The sequence below is a fragment of the Pteropus vampyrus genome, unplaced genomic scaffold (genome assembly GCF_000151845.1).
Source record: "Pteropus vampyrus isolate Shadow unplaced genomic scaffold, Pvam_2.0 Scaffold44, whole genome shotgun sequence".
Classification (NCBI taxonomy): Eukaryota; Metazoa; Chordata; class Mammalia; order Chiroptera; family Pteropodidae; genus Pteropus; species Pteropus vampyrus.
Window position 1 is genome coordinate 6,136,285 of NW_011888825.1, and position 9,346 is coordinate 6,145,630.

The window sequence follows — 9,346 nt, forward strand, 5'->3', positions numbered from 1 at the left end:
GTGTCTGAAGGGTACAGATGGAAGTTCATAACCATTTTGTCATCTAGCCCCGAAGACCTAGACTTCATTCTTTAGGTCAGAAATATTTCTGCAGATTCTTCTTCGTCTTACCTCTCTCCTTTGTTTTCTCTGTTCCTCCTCCTCTTTCTTTACGTAAAATTTTATTTTATCAGAGGAATCTATTTTCATATGTTAAAAAAGTCAAGTACTACTTGAAGACTTATTAGAAAAATAGTAGTCCCTTCACTCACTTCTTCCTACCTCAAAAGTCTACTCTTCAGGAATAAAATCTTGCAATTTTTAAAATTGTTCTTTCTTCTATGTTCTAAATATATGCTTATATGGCCTTTTCTTGATTTATTAATTTAGACGTTATCTATTAATATTATATTATGGTAAATGATGATTTAGCTTTTCTATACTCATCCCCTCTTGCCCACCACCATACCCCACATCTACATACACTCTCACTTTCTTCTTAACAAAATTTTGTTACACTTTTTCTTGAAACCACTATTCAGATTTATAGTTCTCTCACCATCTAGATATTGTTTCCACTAGTCTCATATAATTTTTCCTTTTACAACTTTTTACTTTTCTTGGAGTCAATAAGACCTTTAAAAATTTGTTTTAAGTGAATCAGATAATCCAATAATTTTCTTTTTCTTGGCATGTTCCATCCTTCTGCTCCAATCTGTTCTTGTGTTCTGTGGCCCTGCTTCCCGAAGTTGTCCTAGTATTCTCCATAGCCAACTTGAGATTTCCTTTCACTGCTCTCCTCTGTTAGAAACTGTTTTCCTGGACCCTCAGCTACCCCTTGTTCTTGATTTACGTTATCATATTGATGGAAGACACTCTCAATAGCTTCCTGGGAAAAAAAAAGAAACACGGAAGGTATATTTTTGAATTCCTCAAATATCAGAAAGTATCTTTATTCCTCTTTTACACATGACTAATAGGTTGAAAGAGTGTAGAATTTTAGGTTGGAAATAATTTGTCTTTAGAATTTTGAAGGCATGGCTATTTTTGTCCACTACCCCCAGTTATTCTCAGTTAGCCTTTAAGATCTCATTGTTTTTGTTTCTCGTGTCTTTCTCCATTCATTGTTTTGGGTGCTTGATGAATCTTTCTAATCTGAAAGTGTCCTTATAGTTCTTAAAATTTTTCTTAATTTTTTTTTGATAATTATACCCTGACTGTATCCTATGTTCATTTTTTTTCTTGAGCTCTTTATTGGAGGATATTGACTTCTTGAATTAAATCCCCAAGTTTTTTTTTCTCCTATTGTCTATCTGTTTCACTTTCTCTCAACTTGGCCTTCTAACTCTTCTCTGAATTTAAATACATTTTTAACTCTGAAATTTAAAATTTTCATATTTTCTTGTTCTCTGATCATTCCTCTTGTTTTCTTTATACATCTTCTTATTCTTGTTTCACGGAAGCAATTTTATTTCTGTTATGTATGTGTTATCTCTGATTCCTCTAGGTTTTTGTTTTCTAAACATCATTTCTGTTTTGACTTTATCTTTAATATTGGTAGCCCTCCTTAAATATGAGTGATTCTAGTCTACTGATTTCAATGTAAGAACAAGGCACTAAGATAGTAACTGAAGAGTCTTTGAGATTTTGCTAGTGGGTTTTACCATAGGGTGAGAGGCTGGAGACCCTGTTCTTTTGTTAGTCATCTATAGATTTCTTTTATCAGTGTTTCTGAAACTTTAGTGTGCAAAAGAATCACATTTTCAAAATGCAGATTCTGATTTATAGACCTGAACCGGGGCCAGAGATTCTGCATTTCCAGCAGACTCCCAGGTGATGTTGCTGCTGCTGGTCCACAGGGTTCCAGAAAGAAGTTTGGAAATTTGGAAAAGCCAGAGTATAAAGGGCATTCCTCCCCAGAGACATGTTCCAGCCCCGACTCGACTCTCCTTCCTGTTGTACTCTCACTTTTCTGCCATCTGCAAGCTCGGGCTGACTTACGCCTGGCTTTTCTGCAATGCATCATTTCCTGGAATAGTGTGTGTTAAAGTCTGATCTATAGGATTGGGGCTCCATAAGGCTCTTCTGCAGTGACATGTTGCCCTGGTCCTTTCTCACTCCTGACACCCTGGTCACCTAGGACCATGCATAGCTTATAGAATAGTCTGCAACAACTACAGCATATCTCTCACCTGTAACCTTGCTCTCTCATTTTCCTAGTGTTCTTGCTCCAGCTCCATACCTAGTAGAGAGTTAACTGGGCAAATGTATGTAAGAAAACAGCTGACCCCTATCGCAAGATAGGTTAAATTCTAACACCAAAATTTAGGAAGACTATCACCTGGTTACTATTGACACAGTAAACCAGCAATATTTAATCACAGAATAGAAAAAACAAAAGAAGTTTGCTTGCTCTATATAAAGAGACAGAGAATGAAGCCAAAGTGACCTAATGTGATTTTCAGAATTAGCATTTGCTGTTTTTATTTGCCTAATGTAATTCTAGTTCTGCTTATTCAGTGGGGATTTCATTTGTCTGATGTAGTTTTATAAGAAGCAAGAGAAGTGGTTTAAGGAGCACAAGGAAAAAACTAACTTGTTCCTAATATCTTATTTTGATTTGTTTATAATGAACATAATTAGGGTTTTTTAATGCATTTTTTTTCCTCAAAAGCCTGAAATGAATTTGAGAACTTTGACCTTATTTAGCCTGGATCAGTGTAGAGCAAATTCTTTCTGGATGTTGTAGTCAGTCAGGATATATCTAGCTTCTGATTCCTGGGATGATGCCTGTGACGTCTCCAATCTTTGCCTTGATATTGTCAATGGGATCATTGCTGGCAACTTCAAGAATAATGTCATATTAGTACAAGTTAATCATAGTAAAGAAATCTCAGTTTTGTTTTTTTATCATGCCCAACCTCCTGCAAAAACTCAAACAGATACAGCTGAAAAACGATATTCAATCACATCCACAAAAACAGCATGCATAAGTTTTGAAGAGTTCACCATTGGGGAATCCAAATGAATCTCTAACGTTTGCTCTGGATTATGCAACTGCACCTCTCATGACTTATTCTGCAGAGGTTAGGAGAAAGAGACCAAGAGTGAGGAAACGGATGTACAATAATTGGCTTGCAGCTTTGCTCACTGTTATTTGGTACAATATTAACATCCCTTTATGTTTCTTGAGCATTTGCCCAACTGTGTTTTCTCAGCAGGGTGGATGGGGAGGCTGATGGGATCTTGAAGTGCCTGGATGGACTTGGGAATTAGAAGCTGCTATAAATGGGGACATTTGCTTGGCTCACTGGCTAATGAATGAAAGATTGCCAAGAATAATAACGTTTCAGTGAAATTTCCTTAATGATTGGCACAGTTCATTAAGAGAAGAAACAAAACTAGAGATACTCTTGGGAGGATTTGGGGGATGGGATGGACAGATCATGGAGATGGGGGCTGTGCCTCAAAGGAATGTGCCTTTTACACAATTAGGTGTTTTGAAGGAAGACAGAGCTTGGACACAGTAGAATAATTTTGGCTAATTGAGATTTACATGGGTCAAAGACCAGAGGTCTTGCTGCAGTTAAGGCAGGATGAAGTTTGTTCTGGATCCCTGGATTAATAGCAGCCCGTGTGTGCCTGAAGACAGTGGAAAGTGGTGCCTCCCTGACAAAGAACAGATTTCATGGGATATACCCTTCCACCCTTATCTCAGCTGCTGGCATTCAGTCGTGGGTCTGATGGACTCCAATTTACCCAGGTAGAGTCATGTCTAATAAGTCTCCATTACCCTCCTTCTCTAGGAGTGAGAACTAATGAGGCATTTCTGTTCCCTCTATTGTGTGTCTGTCAGGGATATGCCTCTGTAAGACGTGCTTCTGAGCTGTAGGAAGGCTACCATGGAGATGCTCAGCATTCTGTTTTTTGGGTGTGAGAAAGGCTGACCACTGCTTTAAATGTAGAGTATAAATTTCTGTCTACAACAGATAATACAATTCTTTATTTTCTTAAACCACCTCCATCTGACTGCAAGCCCCTTCCCACTCATCCTATTCTAGTAATGGAAAATCCATTCATAGTCATTAGAGAAGCTCTGTCAGAGTAGGACAAGGCCACTGCTAGGCCACATGGCACCTATGTGCATATCGGAAAAAAGCACCTCTTCCTCCTGGTGGAGGTACACCTGCACTGTGGTGTATAGCTTGGCGAGCTGCGTGCAGGCTGGATTTCAACTACTGCTTACCTCTGAGGCCAAGTAGTCATGTGCAGAGCACAGATCACACAGTTGTGCACAATAGCCCTGGCTATTCATTCTGAAGTGGTATCAAAGTCTAGAGATATCCCTAAACTCATGGACCATCAGTACCACTGAGGTGCCCATTGTCCCAGCCCTAAGGCCAGAGCCCTTCTATAGCACATAGGTGTCCCCTCTGAGTTCTGACCTCTTCACTAGATAGCCACATAGACTCTGTCCAGGTCCTGGGAGAAGCCACAAACCTCTTCTTCTGTAGAGGAGAATCCAAACACCTTTCTCCCTTCTTGCTGGCCTCAAAGGCATTCACTTTATCCCCTATTCTTTTCAGACATTTAGCTTAATCTCGTTGGCAGGCTTAGGCTTTATAAAAGACAAGTAGAATTGCAGCTCTAGATTTCCCACCTTCTAAAAGTCCTCAAGTAAAGGAAATATAATTCTGACTACCAACTATAAATGGAAGGGAAGAAAAATATGGAGAAAGCAAATGCAAATTGATATTTCAATATGTTATCTTGCTACCTTTATCCTGAATACTAAGTTTCTCTGAGGAATAATGAAAGGAAGCTTGTGCTCTCCTGAGACAAATGAGTAGACAATGACCTTCTTGAGTTGCCCTGGCCTTGCACAGACTTTGAAGAACATTTATAAGTGGTTCACAGCTACTCTGTCAGGATTGGAAAACAAGTCTGTGGTGAAATTTCATGTCTTCAACAAACTTACTAACATCATATTGTATTTTTTTTTTTTTAATTTCTTGAGATGGATCACAACAGTTGTATGATTGGCTAAATAATTGTTTGGGGGCTCCTTCGATAATTCGACAAGAGCTAAGTTCCCATTAGGTTGAGTGGTCGGTCGAGGTTGAGGGATGAACATGAAAGAGGGCGCTGCCATTGACTGTGTGACCTTGGGCAGGTTCCTCTGTGAGGGGCAGGTTGGGCTAGGATTGATTATTTCTTAGGGACATGTTGCCATTGCTATCCATAAAAATGCTGTCATATGAAAGTCATTATATGCTAAAGAGAAGACTAGAAGAGGCTGGTGAGCAAGTCAATATTCATTTTCCCTTTTCATTTTGTCTCTTTTTTTCCTCCACCACTTTAGAATGTTATTTTTGATTTTCTCTTTTACTCTCTGGTTTTCACTTTCTCCTTCCATTCATCTTTGTTCTTATTTCCTCTCCTTTTTTCTCTTTCTTTTGCATTCTTTTAATACTTATTATTGTTTATATTTATTGAATTAAGTTTTATAAATTTAGCCAAGCTGAATGTTTTCCATTTCCATCCGAACGTAATCCTCAAATATGGTTTTCTCAGAAGACCTCAGGAGAGAGACATTTTCCTCCTTGCACTAAAACTAACAAATAGAGGAAATGACTTTGTGGTGTTATTACTCTCCGAAATGGATGTTAAGCAGGAGATGATCAACTGATAGAGGACAAGGGTACTCAGTGGGCAACACCTCAAGGCCTTGGTCTTTGATGTGACATGCAATAAGATGAACATATATGAAAATAACACTAGGCCAAAGTGTTGCTGTGAGTATACATATGTTCATAGGTAGATTAGAGTCAATTTAGGGTCATTAAAACATTAGGCTGCTCTGGAAAATGAGCTATCTCAGAATTTCAGGTCCAGCAGGTTAACTTTCTGTAGGTCAAAGAGGAGGCTCAGATTGGCACAGAGCCTCATTGGCTCTCACGTAGAAACTCTGTGACTTAGATATTCAGTGAAGAATGCACATCTGGAATGAAATTCGACCTTACCCTTTTCAAGCTTCTGCTCCTTGATATTTAATTATTATGACTTAGATGTGATTCAGGCTACAGGCTTTATTTTTAGCAATGATCAGAACCACTCTTGATGAATAAATCAGGAATGCTGTTTATTTTTTAAATTTGATCATGTGATTAAATTTATTTTTCAAATCTTGAATGAACAAATCTGACACGAAAACACATTAAAAATGTTTTGAGCCATGCATAAAAAGCAGTTTTGTGAACTGCTTTCTGAGGGGTGCCATATCTGTCCTCTGATGTTCTGGTGAATAGTACTATTATTGCTCTCTTAGGACCCACCTGGAATTAAGATCATAACTAAAAGGGACCTCAGGCATCTTCTGGTCCAATCTTCCTTTGAGAGAGGAAACTGGGGTTAGTGGGCTGAAGTCACTCACTAGGGATTGTTAAAACTGGGCCTAGAAACTCTATAGTGCTTCTGACACCAGCCCCAACCTTTCTATCACCTGCCACTTCCCAAGCATGAGACACGTACCATTGCTGCTTTCTGAAACCATTTTAGATGGTACAAAATATTAGATTAATCTTCTGAACCACAGTTAGAAAGGGAGACAGCCCTTTTCAATTCTCTTTTCCTCTTCCTGATCACACCAGCTTTATGCAAGCACTGTCTCAAACTCTGACAACACAGAGATGAATCAGCTACAGTTCCTTCTCTCAAGGAACTCTCAGCCAAAGAACATATTTTGCCAGATCAAACCGTAGGTGGTTGTGTGTGTGCATGTATGTACCGGCTCATGCATGTGTACTGATATGTGTTTTGTCTTTCTCATTTAATTATGATTATTCTTGTAGCCTTTTTTCCCTACGCAAATATATCCTAGGGAAAAATTTTTGAGAAGCTAAGACTCCAAGTATCTCTTCTGAGTCACCGCAAAAAGCGGTCTTCTTTTCTTTTCTCTTTCTTTTTTTTTTTGAGAAATATTCACCATAGTAAGTCTAGTTAACATCCATTTTAATACAGAGTTACATTTTTTTCTTCTGATGAGAACTTTTAAGATCTACTCTTAGTAATGGAAATCTTAAACAGAAAAAAAATCTGTGTGTGGCTAGCCTTTAACTTGAATACTTACTAATCTTCCCCTTTAACTAATCAACAACAAATCTTAGGCTCAGAGCCTTCATTGGGGAATAGTTTACAAGTAGAATTTAACAACATTGGTTTGTTTTCCTTCTCTATTTATAGAAAGTGTATTAGTTATTTATAGCTATATTAATAAAATATACCAAAACTTAGTGGCCTAGGACAACAATAAACATTATGTCACACAGTTTCTGTGGGTCAAGAATGCAGGAGCATCTTAGCTGGATATTTTCGGCCTAAAGTCTTATATGAGGTTATAGTCACAGTGTCAGCCTCATACTGTCATAGTCAACCAGGGCTGCACTCATTTGGAAGTTTGACTGAGGCTGGGAGATCTGCTTCCACAGTGGCTCAGTCACATGGCTATTGGAAGAGGCTTTGGATCCTTTGCCATGTGGACTGTTTCACAGGGTGGCTTGAATGGCCTCACAGCATGTCAGCTGGCCTCTCAGAGAGTGAGTGATCTTAGAGAGAGCAAGGAAGAATCATAATGTTTTTTTTATGACCTAACATTAAAAGCCACACTCCATCTTTTCTTTGGTATCCTGTTTGTTACATAGGTCAACCCTCTTCAGTGTGGGAGAGGACAGACAGCACAGGGGCCTGAACAAAAGGAGACAATAAGCATTGGGAGCCATATTTGGAGGCTGGTTAACACAGAATGTGATACTGTTTTTCTCTTTAGTGCCATGACATAAATCTACCTTTCAAATAAATTTGTCTAGTATTAAAAAGCTAGTCTGGTTTAAACAAAAATGTTAGAATGCTAAATTCTAACACAAATGGTCCCCAGATATCACAAAAATTGTAGAAGTACAAAGGAAAAGGCTACTTTGCCAGTGTCGGTCCCAGCCCTCTGATTGTAGTGGCTACTCCAGGCAGCCCTTGCCTCAGCGGGGAGAGGGCAACCACTGGCAGACCTCCATGTAGAGAAGTTCCAGGCTAACAGTAATGATCCCTTTATCTTCACTCTGAAGATATCTTCTTGTCTCTGATGTGCTTTGTGCTGCCACCTTGTGCACTGCAAATGAGACTTGGAGTTATGACCTTGAGGTGACCTCAGTCTTTACTCCTTGTCTTTTTTTATCCCTATTGCTTCTGCTTCCTGTTGCATTGAGTGATCTGTCTAAAACCAGATATGACTTTACGGATCATTAGACATTAGAGACTGTAGATTTGTCCTCATTTATTAAAAAACTTAAACTGATGAAGTTTCTTTTTCTTTTTCTTTTTTTTTTTAAGATTAAAAAATAAAAACCGTCATATTTATTAGAGTTGTCCACATTCAGCAGTGATGATCTTCCTGCTTGTCTTGCCATTCCTGGATTCAAAGCAATCCATGGCCTCCACAATATTCATGCCCTCTTTCACCTTGCCAAAGACCACATGCTTGCCATCCAGCTGCTCAGTCATGGCAGTGCAGATAAAAAACTGGGAACCACTTTTGTTGGGTCCAACAAATGCCATGGACAAGATGCTGTATGCTTCGGGATGAAATTCTCATCATCATTTTTCTCCCTATAGATGGACATGCCACCCATGCAATTATGGCATGTGAAGTCAGTACCCTGGCACATAAATCCAGAAATAATTCTGTGACAGCAGAAACCTTTATAACTAAATCGTTTCTCCCCAGTGCTCAGAGCACAAAAGTTTTCTGCTGTCTTTGGAACTTTGCCTGCAAACAGCTTGAAAGAGATGCAGCCCAAGGGAAAGTTGGAAAACACAGTCGAGTTGACCATGGCTGGGCACGAGTGGCTCTGGGGCAGCAGTGTCTGCAAGGACTGAAGTTTCCTGTCTAAATATCTTCGATGTTTATTTTGTTGTATTTCAGAAATTTCTTCACCTGCGTCCTGAAGATATTAGAATATCTTTCTAGATATTATGTACCCAAGATCAGGCTGAGCAGTCTTACAGGCAGGCTCTAAATTCCAGGTTGCTAGTGCACCCATGTTCATATGATCACTCATGTTCATATTTCTTTTTAATTGCTTGATTTTCTTTGTGTTTATTGCTAATTTCCCTCCACACTTTCCCAAAGCTTCTCAGTGCAATTTTCTACAAAGTCAATTACATCAGAAATTTATCTGTTCCATTTTTTTTCCTTAGATACATTTCTCAACGTTTTTTCTTCTATCTGAACTGTATAGCCCTTATCTGAACTATCCCTTTTTTGTTGTTGTAATAATTGAAATTCTCTTTGTCTTCCTCCTGGGTTGAATTTGCT

General features: G+C 38.7%; 1 pseudogene; it reads right to left on the reverse strand.

The window, feature by feature from the left end:
- Positions 1–8,388: 8,388 nt before the first annotated feature.
- LOC105291373 lies at positions 8,389–8,861 on the reverse strand (annotated as a pseudogene).
- Positions 8,862–9,346: the final 485 nt, after the last annotated feature.